Raw genomic sequence first — 9,468 nt, 5'->3', positions numbered from 1 at the left:
TCATTCTGAGGCTGACTTTCAATTCAGGTCTGATTTTGCCACACACAGGTAATGAATTGGCAGATCCTAAGGTATCTGTTCATGATGAAAATCTACAGGGTCTCATGGAGGATCACATCATGAAACTCACCCTCACCAAAGCACCAAGTGTATGTGCCTTTAATTCTGATTCACAGGATGCTGTAACCATATGCACCTTGGGAATTGGAACCGCTTTTGGAGAGTCGATTTTGGATAACACCCCTCGACATGCCACCATCGTTACAAGAGAGAACAGTGAGCTCCTGCGAATTGAACAGAAGGACTTCAAGGCGCTCTGGGAGGTAAGCCAATGGGCCACCTGGTCAACTATAGTAATGTAATGGGGAGATGACATGACCAGTAGTGAAACCAGCTCTGGAATTAAATATATGGCTCACATACAGGGAATGCACCACTTTGTTTGTGAGCTGGGTCTGTGGAAAACCCTAATTTTTAAAGAAACATTATCTAAAATGGTAGCTATGTTTATCTGTTATATCAAAAATAAAAAGGAGTTCAACATCGACCACATCATAGCTTGTTAGTCCTCATGGCAAACTTCTGCAGTCTGGTGCCCACCAAAAGGGTCAACTATAATTTCCACTATCCCTAACCACCACGGTTACATGCTTGTCTGGGTGATGGAAGTTGTAGTCCAACAAAGCTGGAGGATACCAAGATTAGGAAAGAACTTATTTAAAATATTGCAAGGCTCTTTTTTGTCTTAAAGATCAACTTTATTCTTTCTTTGCTAAATAACCATATGTAATTTCCCCGATTTAGGTTTTTATTTTTGTTTTCTTGGCTTCAGCTTTGATAAAGATCCATATTTTTAAAATATTCTTTTAGCTGCAAACTGAAATTGCTTTTTATTTGCCAGACTTTCTGATGTTGTTCAGTTAAACTCCCCCAAAGATCTGGACACTGTCAAATATTTGTAATGCTATGTGGGAGAAGCAGTTTGGGGGAAGTTTCAAATTGGCAGCTAAATGAGGTTAACTTTGAAAAAAAAGATCATTAGTTGGCACATGGATGACAAACCGTTGAAGCTCTTGCTGATTTTAATTAGTTGTGTCTTCATGCTTAATAAACATCATTCATGTGTTAACATACTAATCTGGCAGACAATGGAGAGTAAACACATTCAAGGTTTGAAAATACTACCAAAGAAGTGTTGCTTGTACTGGAAAGGTATTTCAGGGCCCTTATGCAACATAATCTGTTGGTTTTATAGCCTTAAGGAGGATGCTGACTTTGCATGGAATTCCACAGAAGTGATAGAATCTGTCTTTAATTTTCTGCCTATATGATGTGTCCATGAACTAGAGATCTGTTACAACCAACCAACCAACCCATCAATCAATCACTGCTTAGTTGTAGGGGAGCTGTTTGCCATATAGGGTTACCTGACTGGCAATTTAGGGAGAAGACATCAGAATTTGATGCTTATTCCTCAACCAGCTTTTTACTGCATGGCTGTGAAAAAAATACTTTTTAGCTCAAGTGTGCACAAATAGCCCTGATTCCTTTGAATCTATAGAATCATCTGGACAATGTCCTTTTAGTCTTTTGAGAGTTTTTATTTAATTCAGCTAATATTTGTAGTAGAATACTGTAAAGAGATTCCAGCTTTATAAATGTGGTACTGTCACATCATGTCACACTATGGATGGAAATGGCAAATATTTAAAGATCTTAACCCATTTCCTATTGCAGAAGTTTGAAACAGTTCAGTTTGAAGCCACTAGACCTAATCTGAAAGGATCCTAAGGATCCTTGTACAGATTTGCACAGTAGTATCCAAAGCCATTGTGCTCCCACAGTTTGTTTTGCACTTGTGGGATCTACTGCTAGTGCTTTCTAAATCAGCTCCAGAAACCAGGGGAACCCCTAGTTTCCAGGGGACAGGTCAGGGGAGCTCATGTCAAGTGCCCTCCCCTGTCCCCAAAAGGAGTGTTTTAGCATATTTGCTGGCTTAAGGATCTACTAGCATCCCAAGATCTTGGAGTAGTTTCTACTCACATGTGGGCACTGCTGGATATTGCACAGAGTAATTATTTACTTTGCACTTGTTTTTTCAGTATCATGCTTTTGTGCTGAGCCTCAAACTCTACTTCATAGAATACAACAGGGCTATGTAGGGCTGGTGCTACTGAAATGATGCAGGGCTCGGACACACAGGGCAAAACAAGCTGCACAGATTTGCATTGCTCATTTGCATGTTCTGTAAAGCCTCTCCTTGTGCGTTGTCTCTTCAGAGCAGCCTGTCTGCTAAGGCCTTCTCTGTGTGTCCAAAGGGAAGTTGGCACCGGGGACAGGAGGGCGTTTGATTTCAGAAGCAAGGCAGAAAGAGTCCATGGGGCACAGCAGGAGGGGAAGCACATGTGGGCCAAAAGCCAGCTACACCAGGGGATCGGATGTGCCAGGGCCCCCGTGCTCTTATTTCAGCGAGTGCCCATGGACAGGAGGGGGGCGGCGCAGATGGCCTGCCACAGCTTCAGAGCCCAGCCCCAGCGGCTGTCCCTGGAGGTAGGCATGTAATGGAGCTGATGCTGTCATGAGGCTCTGGGAGGCTGCATCCCGCTGGCAGCCTGATGGACTTTTGTAAGTGGACTGGGGGGCTATCTGCTTGTCATGCAGCAAAATGTCTTGGGCTGGCACTATCTCTCCATCTGCTTCTCTCCCACTCCTGGTTCTTTTGCACAAGGCAGTTGGCCTTTTAGGCCAACCTATTTTGCCATTCTATTGGAACTAACAAACAATGCTTTCCTCCAAGCCTCTTTCCCCCAAACCTCAAAATTCCTTCCCTCTGTTCTTCATCATTAATGTTTTGTCAAAACAACCAAAGCAATTACTGGCAAAATGGCTGTTCTGCCACCAACCCCTGATGACTATTTCTATTGAAATAATACTCTGTCCAAGAACATCTGCTTGGCTGCAGATCATATTCTTCCTCAGAGACATCTTGTTTTACATAGGCAGCTGTTGCAGCAGCTTGGAAAAGATGAAATCTCTGCTTATGGGTTAAGGTATCTCCAAACCCGAAGTTCTAAAAGGTGAGCCTTTGCCTCCCCTGAGCTTTTGAGTTTTGGGTTTTTTTTAGAAAATGTAGGCTCCTCAAGCTAGTAATATAGGTTATTCTCTGGACTTTGACATTTTCTTTGAAAGAAAACAAATCTAAACACAGTGGTGGATTCTGAATGCAAGAAGCATACACTCTGGTATTTCCCTCATATATCCCACTGCTATACCCTGCCGTCTTGCTTTTTTTAAAGAGATGATGAGAGAAGTTCATTTATTTGTCCATACTGATAGTACAAGAGCGTGTGCCCATGTTTCAGCCTTTGATTAGGTTGCACAAAGTCAGACAGGAAGACGGTGAATCCGTTGGCTTATTTTTAGAGTATTTTCACATTGCTGTGCATGGCTTAAACTTCCCAAGACAATTAACAGAGAAACAAATAGTTGTCTCTCCTGCGGAATAAAAGGATCATGTAGTGCAATTATAATAATGAATAGCAGGTGATTCACAAGCAGAGCAGTCACAACTGCAGTGTTTTCTGTTGTGTAACTGAGAAAGTTTTGACTTCATTATTTGGAAAGAGACTGCAAAAGGACTTCTACAGGCGACTCTTCTTTATTGACTAGGCACAGTAGGAATGAGCAAACTGACTTGGTAAGCACTGACTGCTCTCATGTTCTTTTGATTATGTGACTCTCTGTTACTGAATGGTAAATCAAAAATAATTTCTGAGAAAAGCTTTAAACAGAGAATAAAAACCTACCCTTTTGAAGAAATGTGCTTAAGAAAAACAAATTACACTGTGCTTGAACTCTTACATAATGTTATATAATATCAAATGTGAACCATTCTAAAAGGATCAGGAAGCTTTTTTCAAATCAAAATAAGCTTAAAGTCCTTCATATACATCTCTCTAATTTCAATATCCTTATATATAGCAATTTTAAAGGGAAATCTCTAAAGTCTGCATTGCACATATTTTCTATTGCAGGCAAAGAAACTGCCTAATTTTAAATGTATATTTAAGTATGTTTAAGCAATACCAGGGTACTACATACTTTAACAAACTAGAGATAAAAAGTGTTGGGATGCTGTTCCTGTGATCAAGAAATACCATTACTCTGTAATGATTACAGCTTATTCAAAAGAGACTTTGGTCACTATTCAGCCAAAATTTAAGAGAAAGCAAACTATGTGAATATCTCCTGCTGAAATAAATGAGACAAAATTACTTCCCTTTTGTTTGCTCATTAGCGCACAAGGCAGATTCTTTGCTAACCACACTTAGTTCAGATATTTAGTGATAGTCATTATAGTTTGAGGAGTGGTAAAAGTGTTGTGCCTGTATCAGAGCATCCTTACTTATAATTTATTTATCTTTTGTTTTCAAGTGTTTGCATGCCAGGAAAATTTTAGGGTTCATTTGAGAAGGAAATTAATACATGATGCATCACTGTAAAATTCAAGAGGAAGCTTAGATTCTAAGTCTAGCAACTTAAATTATTGAGCTGATCTATGCAATGCTATTTTACTGGTTTATTGCCCAGTAATCAGCTCCAGAAACCTTTGTTGTGATTTCTCTCTCTGTAAGCTCTGTACAGGTATAAACGCAAAGAGTTAGTAAACAGAGGAATGTTTGGCTTTAGGGAACAATCATGTGATTTCAAGTAGCAAAGAGTTTGGAGACCCCAGAAATACAAAAAACACGCAAGTGTTCTGAAACCTTCCTTGCAAACTGCTTTGACTCAACTCACTCAATATGGCTTATTGGCTGAATGCAGGAAAAAGGAGTCCAGCTGTTGTAATGCAGCAAACTGATTACATTAAGAAAAAAACCAGAAGATCTTCCAAAAGAGATTATTCTGTGTTGTAATATGATTGAAGTATGCAAGTAGAAGGATGAGAGAATAGCGATTTATATTCTTCTCATGCAGCCCTTTATTTCATCTGGAACAAATGAGAAAGTTTCAACAAACAAGCATTTTGAACAAGTATTTTACCCACACGTGGATGCAGCACCTTCATTCTTCTCTGTGTGGAACATGATCGAACCAGGGAGCTTCTAAGTACCTATAGTTTCTCATTGCATCTGAACTGGGAAACTAAGGATCTCAGCTTTGAAACAAGCCAAGATATGAAGCCCACTTCAAACTATGGTTTAATATCCCGGCTTGTTTCAGAGTTGGCAAACATCATTTCCTCTGTAAGATAATGTGGGAAATTCTGGTTAATTGAAGACTTTGTGGTTTGTCTGCTTGTGCCTCAAAAGGGTCATTCATATCTTGACTGATTAAGCTCAGATATGAAAGTCTGAATATAGTGAAGGTGTGGTGGTATAAGCTGCGTATGCTTTCTAAGCATGCCACCATCTTCCTCATCTTAGTCTAAAGGTATTAACAGATCCTTCACAAGTTCGCAAAGTACACAGTGAATGTGTATTCATGTAGACTCTGTCATCAGAATGTGGAATTTTGGCCCACTGTTTGATTACTTTCTATCATACATACAGTTTGCTTTTTGTGATTTCAGTCAATCAGCTATGAGTGGTTTTAATAGGTGCTTCTTTGGCTGGAGTTACATAACTATGGAATTAAAGTCTGGTAGGCAGCATAGGATTGTAGATGCTGTAGGAATAGGAAAAAGCATAGTAAAAGGTCTTGCTACCTGGCATTTTAGCCCATAATGCTGGGTGCATTTGTTTTGTCTTTTGAAGTACTCTTTATACACAATCAATCTTTCTTTAACAAAGGCACATGCAATCTATACACCCTCTCTAGGTATAGTGCATTATCTGATTGATATTGCACCTTCTGTCCAGTCTAGTTATAACACCTTGGAAAACTATACATCTATAGTTGGTGCTGTGCAAAATGTTGTTGGTTATATACTGGTTATAATGTCTATAATGATGACAGTACATCTCTTCCTATATTAACATCACTTTGGCACACTGTGCCAGATTTTCAAAGTTTATTTGGCATTTTATTCCGTGTGTTGCTATGTATTCTCCTGTTCCAGGAAAACTAGCATTGATATGGACATCTGGTCCTGTTTTTAAAGAGTGCTAAAGAGCAAGATCAAGGCTATCCTGCTGATGATCTTCCTGCCCCTGGATTTCTGATGGAGGTTTGCATGGAAAAAGAAGTGCAATTAGGTGTGAGGGAAGCTCTGTGTGTGTGTGTTAGAGAGAAAGAGAAAGGCTGAGATGGATGCAGAGGAAATGCAGCAGGAAGGAAAAGAAAAGAGTATTGCCTTCCTTTGCTGCGTCAGTGAACAAAACTGTTCCCTATCAAACTGTTCCTCAGCAAAAAGAAAATAAGTGGGGAGCGAGATTAAAAGACTCTGGTCTTTATTTTGGTGCCATAGCCAACTCATGGATTAAGGACCACCTTCTCTCTAATTGCTTTCCTGAAGCTGCTTTGCAGCAAAGAAGCAGGCTTCTGTCTGGTTTTTCTTAGAGAGATTCATTTCTAATGTGAAGTTGGTCCTTAAACGCAACCCCTTTCCCCACCTTTAACAAACTTTCAGCTGCCGTATGTGGCTGGACAGCGCCCACCAGACAGAAAGCAAGGTTTTAGTCAGGAAATGAGTAGTCAGTGGCGCATGGTTTTAGACACAAGAATGTCTTGAAGATGGCAGCAAAACTCCCTGTGGAACCTGGCAGATTCCATAGGCTTCTCTTTTAGCTGTTCTGTTTAATGTGGCGGGGATGTTTAGGCTTTGACCACTCATGCAGAGCTCTTTGAGGTACACCCCCTGCTGAGATTTTAATTAAAATGTTAAATTTAGAGAGAAATCCAGAAAGAAATAATAATTCAGGCCTCTCTGGGATATCCAGGCTAAGCCTGGTTATTTTAAGTCAAATAGCTGCTATGAGGAAAATTGTGCATGTAAACAAAAAAGACAGTAAGTAGATCAAAGAAAGCGTTGTTAACAGCTTGCTCTTAAAAAGCCATAACCTTCTGGAAAGGAACATGGTCCATTTAGTATGACTTTTCAGCTCTTTGATCTACGTAACATCCTAGTCTACACACCCAGCGGGCTAGTGGCATGTAGGGTGGGGTGGGGATATCATTTTTTCAGGTTTTCCATGTAAAAAACAAAAACTATCCTAGTGCATCAAAGAGAAAGGGTCTAGTGCAGCCCACTTCTTGTTGTGCTAGTTTTCTGCTTGCAAGTTGTAAGCTCCCCCAAGTTTAGGAAAAAAGTGATATTCTCATCACAGTGAGGTATGACAAGCTGTTCAACTCCCTCAGCATTCTGCCACACTTTGCTGCAGATGAAAGCCAGGCTTGAGGGAAACAAATCAAAACCGTAATCTACAGTGTAGTACTCTGAAAATGCAATGACATTAGAAGGCCTGGATAAAACGGGTATTCAGGAGGTTTTCGTTTAAGGTTTTGCATCTCCTCTGATTTTTTTGTTTTTTTAACATTCATGGGAAATGGGAATTCTATTTCCTGGAATAATTCTTTTTTTTTTTTAATAACTGACTTCCTTTGTTTGGGAAAATATATGCAATGCTTGTGAGTAGCATTTAAAGCAAGGTCTGAGTGAACATTTCCTTGTCAAGATGTTGTCTGTCTAAAAAGAGAGTGCTTTCATGTTAAGCACACCTGTTTGGTGGTGGTGGGGTCTTGATTATTTGTTAGATTTAATTAGAGCAGTGGTTCTTTTAACTTGTATCCTGTATGTAGCTTAGGGACTTTTATTGCTGTTCTGAGAATAGCACAGTAAGTATTGTAATTTTTTTCTGAAATGTACTGCTTGTCTGTTTGTGCTAATTCCTGAGGTCATACAGGACACTAAAGTTATATCAGGGACTGAAATTTCTAATCTGTCACCATCCCTCTCTTCTTGGCTTTCCCCCACTCAAATAAATCTTGCTTCTACAAAGGATTAATCTGCTTTTATTTATAGAGGCATGCCATTTTCTCCTTTTCACAAAAAAGTGAATCCATTCTTGCTTAGTAATGTCCTTCTAACAACAGGATTTATTTAATATGTAGGAATGATGGTTTATTTAGAAATATTTCAGACTTTATTTAGAAACTGTAGAGTACAGACAGGAATGTTCACAAAACAGAAAAGGGCAGGCTATAAAGGTTAAAAAAAGTGAATAAATTATTTCCCATCAATGCCTCTGGGCAAGTTTTGTGACATGCTCACTTGTGGCTGCCATTTTATTGTTGTGCCCTGGGCCTAAAATATCACCTCCCTTGAAGTGTGCTAACCACAGTTCCAAATTCAAGTGATAGTTTCCCCTTCCAAATATACTGTAGGCAAACTGTGGGTTAAAGCTGCTTTCCATTGGGGCTTTACACAGCAGTGCCCAAAAGCTTAAACTTGGCTCAGTAGTAGGGAGGCTGGTACAGTTTCCTTAGCAAAGGAGTTACATGCTGAAAAGGGACAGCTCCCAGCAACAGCTGGGCTGCTTCAGTCTGCGCTAGCTTCAATTTCTAGACCAGCCTTAAGGGCAGCCCCAGATAGAGCAGGTTGCACTTTGAGCCACCATGCCCGCTTGGTCCTCCAGTGACAATGGAGGAATCTAGGAATACCCCCAAAATACAGACCAGATCTTTCAGAGGGAGGACAACCCGATTTGGAACAGGTCATGAGCCTGTCTCACAGACCGGGGAACCACTCACACACAGAGCCAAGGTTCAGCCTCATCCAGCCCATCACTGAGTCTAGGCACAGATTCAGGACTTGCACAGCCTCACTTGATTCAGGGGATACGGAAGGTACTTACCTCCAGATCCTCACACAGTGGGTCCCAGTGACTTTCTGTAGATGTTAAGCAACACTGGAGATAAGATGGTACTGTGGAACACCATGACTCAGCTGCCAAGGGGCTGAGGAACAGTCACCCAATGGTATTCTCTGAAATTGACCCAGAGCCTCCAATGCCCAGCCCGCAGAGTTGATCCAGAATGCTCATGCTGATGATACAAAAGCAGGTGAGTGAAGAACACAATTGGCAGGGTTGTACCCTCCTTTTCCCTCTCTCACAAAAAGGGTGACCAAGCCATGTCAAAACCCAGAGTGGAGTGGGTCTAGAGCAGTGGTGGCGAACCTATGGCATGCGTGCCACAGCAGGCACGCACAGCCCTCTCTGTTGGCACATGAGCCAAGTCGCCCCAGCAGCTGAGCATCAGATAGCAGCACACATAGGGCCATGTGCATGCTCAGAAAGGAGGCTTTTTCAAAATCCCATTATTTTCAATGGAACTTTACCCCTATTACGGGTTACGGGTGTGCACCAGGGTAGGGTTAGGGTTAGAAAAATGAGGTGTCTTTGCATGATTTTGATGGTTGGAACGTGTTTAGAATGGGCAGAAATGTTGAGCTGTGCAGAAAAAGGTACTCAAGGAACGCTTTTTCAGAATCACCCCTTTCAATGATATTATACCCTTATATTAGGG

At 40.8% G+C, this 9,468-nt stretch overlaps 1 protein-coding gene across 1 annotated transcript in view; it reads left to right on the top strand.

Moving 5' to 3' along the window:
- Window positions 1-236: 236 nt before the first annotated feature.
- The window catches only part of RAPGEF4 (Rap guanine nucleotide exchange factor 4), a 143,218-nt gene continuing 133,986 nt past the window's right edge, over window positions 237-9,468 (top strand). The window contains exon 1 of the mRNA XM_044417979.1: window positions 237-323. The gene's annotated coding sequence lies outside the window, so the exon portion shown is untranslated. The remainder of the gene's footprint in view (window positions 324-9,468) is intronic.

The sequence above is a fragment of the Varanus komodoensis genome, unplaced genomic scaffold (assembly GCF_004798865.1).
Source record: "Varanus komodoensis strain SLA01 unplaced genomic scaffold, ASM479886v1 scaffold9, whole genome shotgun sequence".
NCBI lineage: Eukaryota > Metazoa > Chordata > Lepidosauria > Squamata > Varanidae > Varanus > Varanus komodoensis.
This window is presented reverse-complemented; position numbering and strand designations above follow the sequence as displayed.